At 41.7% G+C, this 9,659-nt stretch overlaps 1 long non-coding RNA gene across 1 annotated transcript; it reads left to right on the top strand.

Annotated features, from left to right (window-relative positions):
- Positions 1-2,754: 2,754 nt before the first annotated feature.
- Positions 2,755-9,290, top strand: LOC135566589 (uncharacterized). Its single transcript, XR_010462132.1, has 2 exons — positions 2,755-5,177; positions 5,985-9,290. It is a non-coding gene; the product is annotated as an uncharacterized LOC135566589 (long non-coding RNA).
- The last annotated feature ends 369 nt before the right edge of the window (positions 9,291-9,659 follow it).

Here is a 9,659-nt window from a genome sequence, read left to right as displayed (position 1 = left end):
GAGATGCCCTAGATGTGAGAAGCGTGCAGGAGGGCATGAGATGCCCTAGATGTGAGAAGCGTGCAGGAGGGCATGAGATGCCCTAGATGTGAGAAGCGTGCAGGAGGGCATGAGATGCCCTAGATGTGAGAAGCGTGCAGGAGGGCATGAGATGCCCTAGATGTGAGAAGCGTGCAGGAGGGCATGAGATTCCCTAGATGTGAGAAGCGTGCAGGAGGGCATGAGATGCCCTAGATGTGAGAAGTTTGCAGGAGGGCATGAGATGCCCTAGATGTGAGAAGCGTGCAGGAGGGCATGAGATGCCCTAGATGTGAGAAGTGTGCAGGAAGGCATGAGATGAAGGAATGTGTTGTAGTACAGAAAGTGTAGTATGGCGAAGCAGTGAAGAGAGTGGTAGAGGAAGATGGGAACAGGATGAGGGATCTTGAGAGGATTCCTGTGAGGAGGCAGAGACCAAGAGAGAGTGATGGTAATAATATGTGCTTCCGCAAGGTGGGCTTTTTAGTATTTTTAGCCATGTTTGTCAATTGTACTGCAGAAATGGATAGGAAGTCGCATAAAATAGAGATTGTGGGATTGCGAGGATTTACTGCAGAGGATGTTTAGTGGTCTGGTGCAGGACTAGATAGGGTTAAATAGTGGAATGGGGTGGTGGGTTTTTATTGTGGAAAATCACCACAAAGGGACTTAGTCAAACTTAAATGAATCATTCTTTATTATCAGCAAGCTGGAGAGATTCCAACAAACCTAAAGCACCATAGTACATGTCGGTCGGGAGCTCTGCCGGGGCAGTCCTGTTAGTTCTCCTAAACACTTATATTTGCATGATTTAGCTTATTCCTTATTCATCATTAACATTTGGTTCCTGCATGTGACAAAACCAGTACCTCACAAGGCTTCTTCTTCTCCAAGCTGAGACCTTGAAACCGAGATATCCCTTTTGGTAACCAGAACGATGTTCAGGGTGTACTGCCAATTGGTCTGAGGAGATCAGTGACCTGCATGAACCAAGAACATTTATATATATATTTTAGAGGACTAATAGTTGGCAGGGCAATTCTGTGTATTAATTATGTATCAGTGAATTGAATGTATGTAGGCTGTGGAATCCCTCACACCAGTACAGTAGGTGGAGGTGTATGCAGCTAAAAGTTGGATGCGATCCTCCAACCAAATCCCGAAGAAGGACACAAAAAGGAGCAAACTTTATCTCTATTATTGATGAAGAGTATCTACCACCCTATGTAAAGCTGGGAAATATAAGATACCCCATTAGGGAGTTGGTGTAAAACCCGATGCAAGGAGGCGGTGAAGAGCGTTACAGGAGAAGATATGATGGTGGATGAAACGTAACCAGTTGAAAATGATGTACCTCAATCAAGTGATCTGGTGGACATTTGTTTTGTATTTATATACGACCAACCACATCCCAAAGAAGAAGGATGTGAATGCACGTCCTTTGACCCGTATGGAGAATGTGAAAAAGGAGCGTTGTTTATCTCTATTATTGATGTTTAATGAAGAGTATCTACCACCCAATGTAAAGCTGGGATATATAAGATACCCCATAAGAGAGTTGGTGTAAAACCTGATGCATGTAAGAAATATTAAGGGTTTGGCCACATGTCAAATGTTTGCAGACAGACATGTTTTATTGAAGAGTTTGTGAATGTAAAATGTTGCATCTGTGGAGGGGGTCATGTTCCTGAATTCCCAGAGTGCCCTGTTAGGGTGAAAGAGGTTGAGGTGTCAAGGATCATGTCCGTACAGCAAATCTCCTATGTGGTGGTGGTGAAGAGAGTTATAGGGGCAAGAGGCCACAGTTCTATAGAAGATATGGAGGTCGATGCACCTCAACCAGTTGTAAATGTTGTACGTCAATCAAGTGATCTGGATACACCTATTGTGAAGGTGGATGTTTTTAGTATTTATAGCCAGAGTTATTAATTGTACTGCACATGAAGTTCAAGAAGCTGGACATCATTATATCTGCAGCTGAGATGTTTTTGGGCCTCCAAGACTACAAGGACTACTGACCTGGTTAGAACAGAATAGCAGGCTGATTTTATTTAAATGTTGTTATTGATAGTTTGTATGATTTTTACAAAAAAATACTGTGTACACTTAACAAACAACCGCAACATGTAAAGTGTTGGTCCCATGTTTAATGAGGTGAAATAAAATATCCCAGAAATGTTCCCGACAGACAAACTTATTTCTCACAAATGTTGTGCACAAATTTGTTTACATCCCTGTTAGTGAGCCTCTCCTTTGCTAAGATAATCCATCCACCTGACAAGTGAGACATCAAGAAGCTGATTAAATAGCATGATCATCATTACACAGGTGCACCTTGTGCTGGGGAAAAGAGTAGCTGAGTAGGTACCTTGGCAGCAGCTAACGGGGATCCCTGATGTCAACATTGTGAACAGAGTGCCCCATGGTGGGGTTATGGTATGGGCAGGCATAAGCTACAGACAACAAACACAACTGCATTTTATCAATGGCAATTTGAATGCACAGAGATACATGACACGATCCTGAGGCCCATTGTCCTGCCATTCATTCGCCGCCATCACCTCATGTTTCATCATGACAATATTAATGCGCAGCCCCACATCGCAAGACTCTGTACACAATTGAAAATGTCCCAATTCCATGGCATGCATACTCAGCAGACATGTCACCCTTTGAGCATGTTCGTGCTGTTCCGGATGTTCCGGGGGGGTGACCTGGGGGTCTCTGAGGTACCAGAATACATTTAAATAAAATACCTTTAAAATAAACCATTGCATATTATATTATTATTATATTATACTTTATTTAACAAGTCAGTTAAGAACTTATTTACAATTATGGCCTAACCGTACCGAACCCGGACAATGCTGGGACAATTGTGCGCCGCCCTATGGGCAGACTGCAGAGTCCTGCAACATCTCAACACACTTCCCACAGCTATTATTCTATCAGGAAATAAATGAAGAAGTGCAATGCTGGAGAGATGAGTTGTCTGGCTCATGTCTATAACAGCACAGAGAGGGAGAGAGATCATAGAATGTGAATCTCATTTTAGTTCTGTGAGAGATACAGGCGTGCTTCTCTCACCACAGCAATGGCCACACCTTGGTCTAAATAGGCTACAATGTTGCACAAACCATTAACCTGGTTCGGCCCAACATTAATACATTCTTAGAACATCACGTTTTCACTTTATGTTTTTTAGGGGGCACGATAATTACAGAGGAATCCAAAATGTAATTAGGATTTTTACATTGCAAACAGTAGAAATTATTTTTCATGCCAGAAGAGGTAGGCTACCTGAGAGGTACCGGAGGATCTGCCTCAAATGAAGCACCGCCCTTCTCATATTATGGGGTAGGGCCATCCCAAGGATCCCTGAATGCACGGACGGTTGCAACAAATATTTTTTTTATAACTAAACCAAGATAGATTACAACTAGTCGTTTCTGATGGGGAACAGATTAGTCATACTGGGCAGTGCCAAGCACGAGCTACCGAGATCCTATTGGTGCGTATTTCTTTATATTTATGTTAGTCAATGCCGCCTCTGAAGCGGTGAGTGTGCTATAACTCAATTCGCCTTTACATTCCTTCTAAACAAAGACATTTAAAAAAAAAAACTTTTGCAAAGGGAAAAGTCTACAAAACTTAGTCCACTCTGTTCATTTTGAACAGAACTCTATTAAGATCAGATGTTTCATCGATTAGAACATTTGCAGAATGTCGGACAATATCCATCTCGTTACATCTTCTCCCACTGCCTGTCAGCGGGCTTCCTCTCGCTACCATATTTGGTAGTGAGTGGAAACGCTAAGCGGATGCTTCACATTTATACATCTGGTGAAATATCTGTCTCCTTGTTCTAACTGTGGCTGCACTGTGGTAGTGGGGGAACAGGAAGTTCGGGGCTGGCACGCACCATTCTTCATAATAAATATTTATCTCCAGAACTGTCATGTTAAGTAGTATACTATATTGTGTATTACTACAGGTATGTAGTAGCAGGTTTAAACTTCCTAATATCAAAACATTCATACCATGCTAGGTAACAAGGTATTATCACATTTGGTAAAGGTTTCATGTGTTATTTTTGTGTCAAACCAAATGAAGAACATGATAACTATTTTACAAGCTACATAGCTAGAGACTTTGGGATTGTCTGAGAGTATGTACATAATTTTCTCTAAATAATTTCATAATCAATTTTTTTGAGATTTCTTGGTTTGTTTTGCATGTTATTGGTTTTGTGTAAAATTCACAAGCTGGGAAAACCACGGCGCCCACTCTGTCTGCGTCAAAGAGAGACAATTTTATGTAGTCATATTCAGACACATTCAGTTTCTTTGTCTATAAATAAATGTTAATATGGTGTGAACGGAAATACTATTGGTTTTGAATTGAAATAATACACGAAGAAAAGGTTATTCAGGAAAATAGTACATAGTGCTGCCTGCAACATACTGCAACCTTGTACTAAATGGTTTTTGAGTCATTTATTAATTTGTGTAAATTCAAGAAATCTACTATGGGTTAAGTTTAGTTACATTGTGTAGCGTGTACTTTGTCTAATTTTGAATGAATTCATGTTTTGTTGTCAATGCTCACCTACCTGATCTATTGAAATGAGATGGACTGGAGCTCACTGGAGCAGAGTACCAGGAGCTGAGTACTGGCACCTCAATGTTCTACTGCTTGAGCTCATGTTCCTCTTCTAGAATATTACCTCAACAGTATTGTGGAGCTCCTGCATCTAAATATAAACAGTACCGGTACATATTTCAGTCCAAGTTTAGCACTGAATTAGATAATTGAACAAGAAAAAATATAATATATTTTAATAGAGAATAAAGAACGTGCCAGAAATGTCAACACAATAACTTTTAGTCTGTTTCTCAATGTTACTGCAGGACGACTAGAATTAAGTCTGGGGCCGGTAACATCAACAGTGACGACAAACCCAGCCTGCCTCTCTCCTTCCACACTGAGTCCAAACCCACAGTCACTGGGTCCTGATTGTGACAGTGGAACCCAGTTTGCACTGCAGGATCCAGAGATGGCATCAGTGAAGCTGGAAGACTGCAGTCAAACACTGGAGCTGAATGTCAACATTAAAGATGAAGAAGAGGAGGAGAAGATTTGGAAATCTGTTTCTCATGGTAAGAGCAGGTTCTATCTAACTCTGTTTGTTGTTCATTCCAACTTTTCACTGTGTATGAAAAGTTGCAGTAGAACTGTATCATATTGAACTGTTTCAATGAGAAGGTAGATGTTATTTCATGCTATTGACACTTGCATGCTTTGACACCAGTATTGCCAGCATTTGTTTTATTCACTGGGTTATCTGGAGTGATCAGAGAGGAGACTAAAGAAGTGAAGTAGACAAACTGCTAGTGTTTTAAAGTTCCATGAATTGAGTATTTTTTAAATTGAACTTACTTAACCTTTATTTAACTAGGCAAGTCAATTAAGAACAAATTATTATTTACATTGACGGCCTACCTCCCGGGCCAAACCCGGACGACGCTGGGTCAATTGTGCGCCACCCTATGGGACTCCTAATCACGGTCGGATGTGATACAGCCTGGTTACTAACCCTTGTGAGGATGAGGGGAGGATGATATGGCTCATAATTTTCACGACTTTTACCCCCTTTTAGAATAGTTTTATTCCCCTGTATTGTACAGCCTACTGATATAAATACATATGTCACCCGGTACAGACAGAAGAGGACCGGCCACCCCTTTGAGCCTGGTTCCTCTCTGTTTCCTCCAAGGTTCATGCTTTCTAGGGAGTTTTTCGTGGCCATTGTGCTTCTACATCTGCATTGCTTGCTCTTTGGGGATTTCGGGTTGGTTTCTGTAAAGAACTTTGTTACAACTTATGTAAAAAGAGCTTCATAAAATACATTTGATTGATATGTATATCACACCAATTGACTGGTTGTTCTGATATTGTTCACACAGGAGACCATGTTGAGACATTCTCTACATCCAGAGAGCATCAGCAGGAAGATCACATAGCAAAGAGGTCTCACCACTGCACACATTGTGAGGAGATTTTCCCATTTCTATCAAAGCTAAAAATACACCTAAAAATACACACAGGAGAGAAGCCTTACTCCTGCTCTGAATGTGGAAAATGCTTCAAAACATCAACATCACTAAAACGTCATCTTAGAACACACACAGGAGAGAAGCCTTACTTCTGCTCTGACTGTGGAAGGAGTTTCTCTCAACTGGGCCACCTAAAAAGACACGAGCGTTTACACGCAGGAGAGAAGCCTTACTCCTGCTCTGACTGTGGGGCGAGTTTCTCTCAACTGGGTACCTTAAAAAAACATGAACGTATACACACAGGAGAGAAGCCTTACTTCTGCTCTGACTGTGGAAAGAGTTTCTCTCAACTGGGTACCTTAAAACAACATGAACTAATACACACAGGAGAGAAGCCTTACTCCTGCTCTGACTGCGGGGCTTGTTTCTCTCATCGGAACAACTTAAAACATCATGAACATATGCACACAGGAGAGAAGCCTTACTCCTGCTCTGTCTGTGTAAAATGCTTCAAAACGTCAACTGCGCTAAAAGTTCATCATGGAACACACAGAGCAGAGAAGCCTTTCTTCTGCTCTGACTGTGGAAAGAGTTTCTCTCGTCGGGATACCTTAAAAAAACATGAACGTATACACACAGGAGAGAAGCCTTACTTCTGCTCTGACTGTGGAAAGAGTTTCTCTCAACTGGGTACCTTAAAAAAACATGAACATATACACACAGGAAATAAGCCTTTCTCCTGCTCTGAATGTGGAAAATGCTTCAAAACATCAACATCACTAAAACTTCATCTTAGAACACACACAGGAGAGAAGCCTTACTCCTGCTCTGACTGCGGGGCATGTTTCTCTCATCGGAACAACTTAAAACGTCATGAACATATGCACACAGGAGAGAAGCCTTACTCCTGCTCTGACTGTGGAAAGAGTTTCTCTCATCGGGATACCTTAAAACAACATGAACGTATACACACCGGAGAGAAGCCTTACTCCTGCTCTGAATGTGGAAAGAGTTTCTCTCAACTGGGTACCTTAAAACAACATGAACGTATACACAAAGGAGAGAAGCCTTACTCCTGCTCTGACTGTGGAAAGAGTTTCCATCAACTGGGTACCTTAAAACAACATGAACGTATACACAAAGGAGAGAAGCCTTACTCCTGCTCTGACTGTGGAAAGAGTTTCCATCAACTGGGTACCTTAAAACAACATGAACGTATACACACAGGAGAGAAGCCTTACTCCTGCTCTGACTGTGGAAAGAGTTTCACTTACCTGGGCAACTTAAAACAACATGAACGCATACACACAGGAGAGAAGCCTTACTTCTGCCCAGACTGTGGGAAGAATTTCTCTCACCTGGGCACCTTAAAACAACATGAACGTATACACAAAGGAGAGAAGCCTTACTCCTGCTCTGACTTTGAAAAGAGTTTCTCTCAGGAGTAAGAGAAGCCTTACTCCTTTTCTGACTGTGGGTTAAGTTTCTCTCGCCCGGACACCTTAAAATGACCTGAACATATACACACTGGAGAGAAGCCTTACTCCTGCTCCGACTGTGGAAAGTGTTTCTCTTGAATGTGCTATTTAAAAAGACACCAAAGGAAACACGAGAGGAGCCTTACCACTGATCTGACTGTAGGAAATGTTAAAACACCAGCTGAGCTTTAAGGTCATTAGAGAAAAGACAAAGGAGAGAAGCCTTATTTCCGCTCTCAATGTGGCAAGAGTTTTTCCCAATTGGGCAATGTAAAAACACACCAACGGATACACACTTCAGAGAAGCCTTATCACTGCACTGACTGTGGGAAGAGGTTCTACAGATTGGGTCATTTAAAAAGACACAAATGTATACATAAAGGACAGGCCTCATCAGTTCTCTCAGACCAGCTAAGATTAGACACTCCATTTAATTCTCATGTCATTAAATAATTGGCAACGTTGAATTTGATCAAATGAAGAAAGTGTAGAACACTATTGTAATCCTATAGTTTCTCACTGTGAGAGAACAATGCAGAGGAAAGGGAGCATTATAGAATGTTAGTCTCTCTTTACTGATCAGTGTGTACCTTGTCAGTTTTGGTGTGAGAGAGAATAAAGTAGACGGTGCACGTCAAAACATTTGATTTATGACCCTATGTCCGGATGACGTGTGCATGCCCATATTTGGTCATCCGGTAAGGACATCCTGGCGGGAAGTGATCACGTGGTTATGCCCATATATGTTCATCCTGTTCCTTTAGGTTGCGCATGCTTATTCCTTTTCAAATTTGGGATCTAATGGAATTGAAAATGTTCCAGCTGTTGGACGCTCTCTTTGTACAGAGCCAACAGCGGCAGAGCATTGTTCATGTAAAGAAGTGCATACTATATACGAATCGGGAGGATTATGATTCAAAGGAGCCCCAAGAAGGTACATCCTCAGAAGGGACAGCCTCCGAAGAAAACTAAGTACGCGGTTGCGTTAACCACGCCCTGATACCCAAAGGACTGGTTCAACAATAAAAGGAGTGCCCTTAAAGCCTCCAGTTCTTCATTTCATCATACACCATGGATATTCATACAACATACCAGGACTGCGATACGACATGGGGGCCAGACCCTAAGGACTCTATGCCTCTCAGCCCGGCTTTCTACTCCCCCCTGGCGAGACCCACGACACCCCCTACATGTACACAGCCTGAGGACGTGTTTGATGGGGTAGTCAGTACTATTTTTGTGGACACTATCAAGGCCTCTGTAGCCACACTTCTAGACGTGGTGATTGGAGAATATATAAGAGAGAAATGCATCGGTTGTGAGATCAATCACCCCAACAAGCGCCGTATATGACCCGCCAAGATACTACTTCTTCAACCAATTTGAGGAGCTGGTGAAAAGACTGTGGTCCTGCAGGTTTATACCATCGCTGGTCAGAGCCCTGGAGTCTATGGGTCTTGTGCCGTCTATCCCCAGAGTTTACTTGGTAACCACGGCATTCCTACATGAACTGAAGGAGGCAATCTACATCCACGATAAACTCAAAGAAATCCGACACACCCTGTTGGACGACAATAAATACCGGGAAGTTGTGGTGGCTGATGTGATGACTTTCTGGCTCAATAAACCCCAAGAGACCGAGTGACATTTTGTTATTTAGATGTAATGCAATGGGCAACTATGTGTATACGATGTTAGAGATAATAAATAAATGTCTTCTTTTGTGAGAACTTACAAATGTTATGCATCAGATTATTGAAAATAAAGTGAACGATGTATCATTCTACACAACACACAATGCCTGGGTTAATGTAGAGCGTGTGCTGAAAATGGAACAAATCATGAATCACGTTGTGGATGATTCTGAAGAACTAGAAACAACTTTGTCTAAGATTTTACTTTATTTGTTTGAAACACCATTTAATTGTAACGTGTATCATATTTGTTGTTTATATGCTTATATATCGGACATGTGTGTTTTCAAAGTTCAGCGACACAAGTCTGTAAATCAAAACCAAATATACAGGGTGTTGCATGCTGTGATCGTTGAGAAAACTGGGACATGTATCCCGCAAAGAATCCTGAATTGTCTGTATACGTAATACAT

The sequence above is a fragment of the Oncorhynchus nerka genome, unplaced genomic scaffold (assembly GCF_034236695.1).
Source record: "Oncorhynchus nerka isolate Pitt River unplaced genomic scaffold, Oner_Uvic_2.0 unplaced_scaffold_4083, whole genome shotgun sequence".
Lineage (NCBI taxonomy): Eukaryota > Metazoa > Chordata > Actinopteri > Salmoniformes > Salmonidae > Oncorhynchus > Oncorhynchus nerka.
This window is presented reverse-complemented; position numbering and strand designations above follow the sequence as displayed.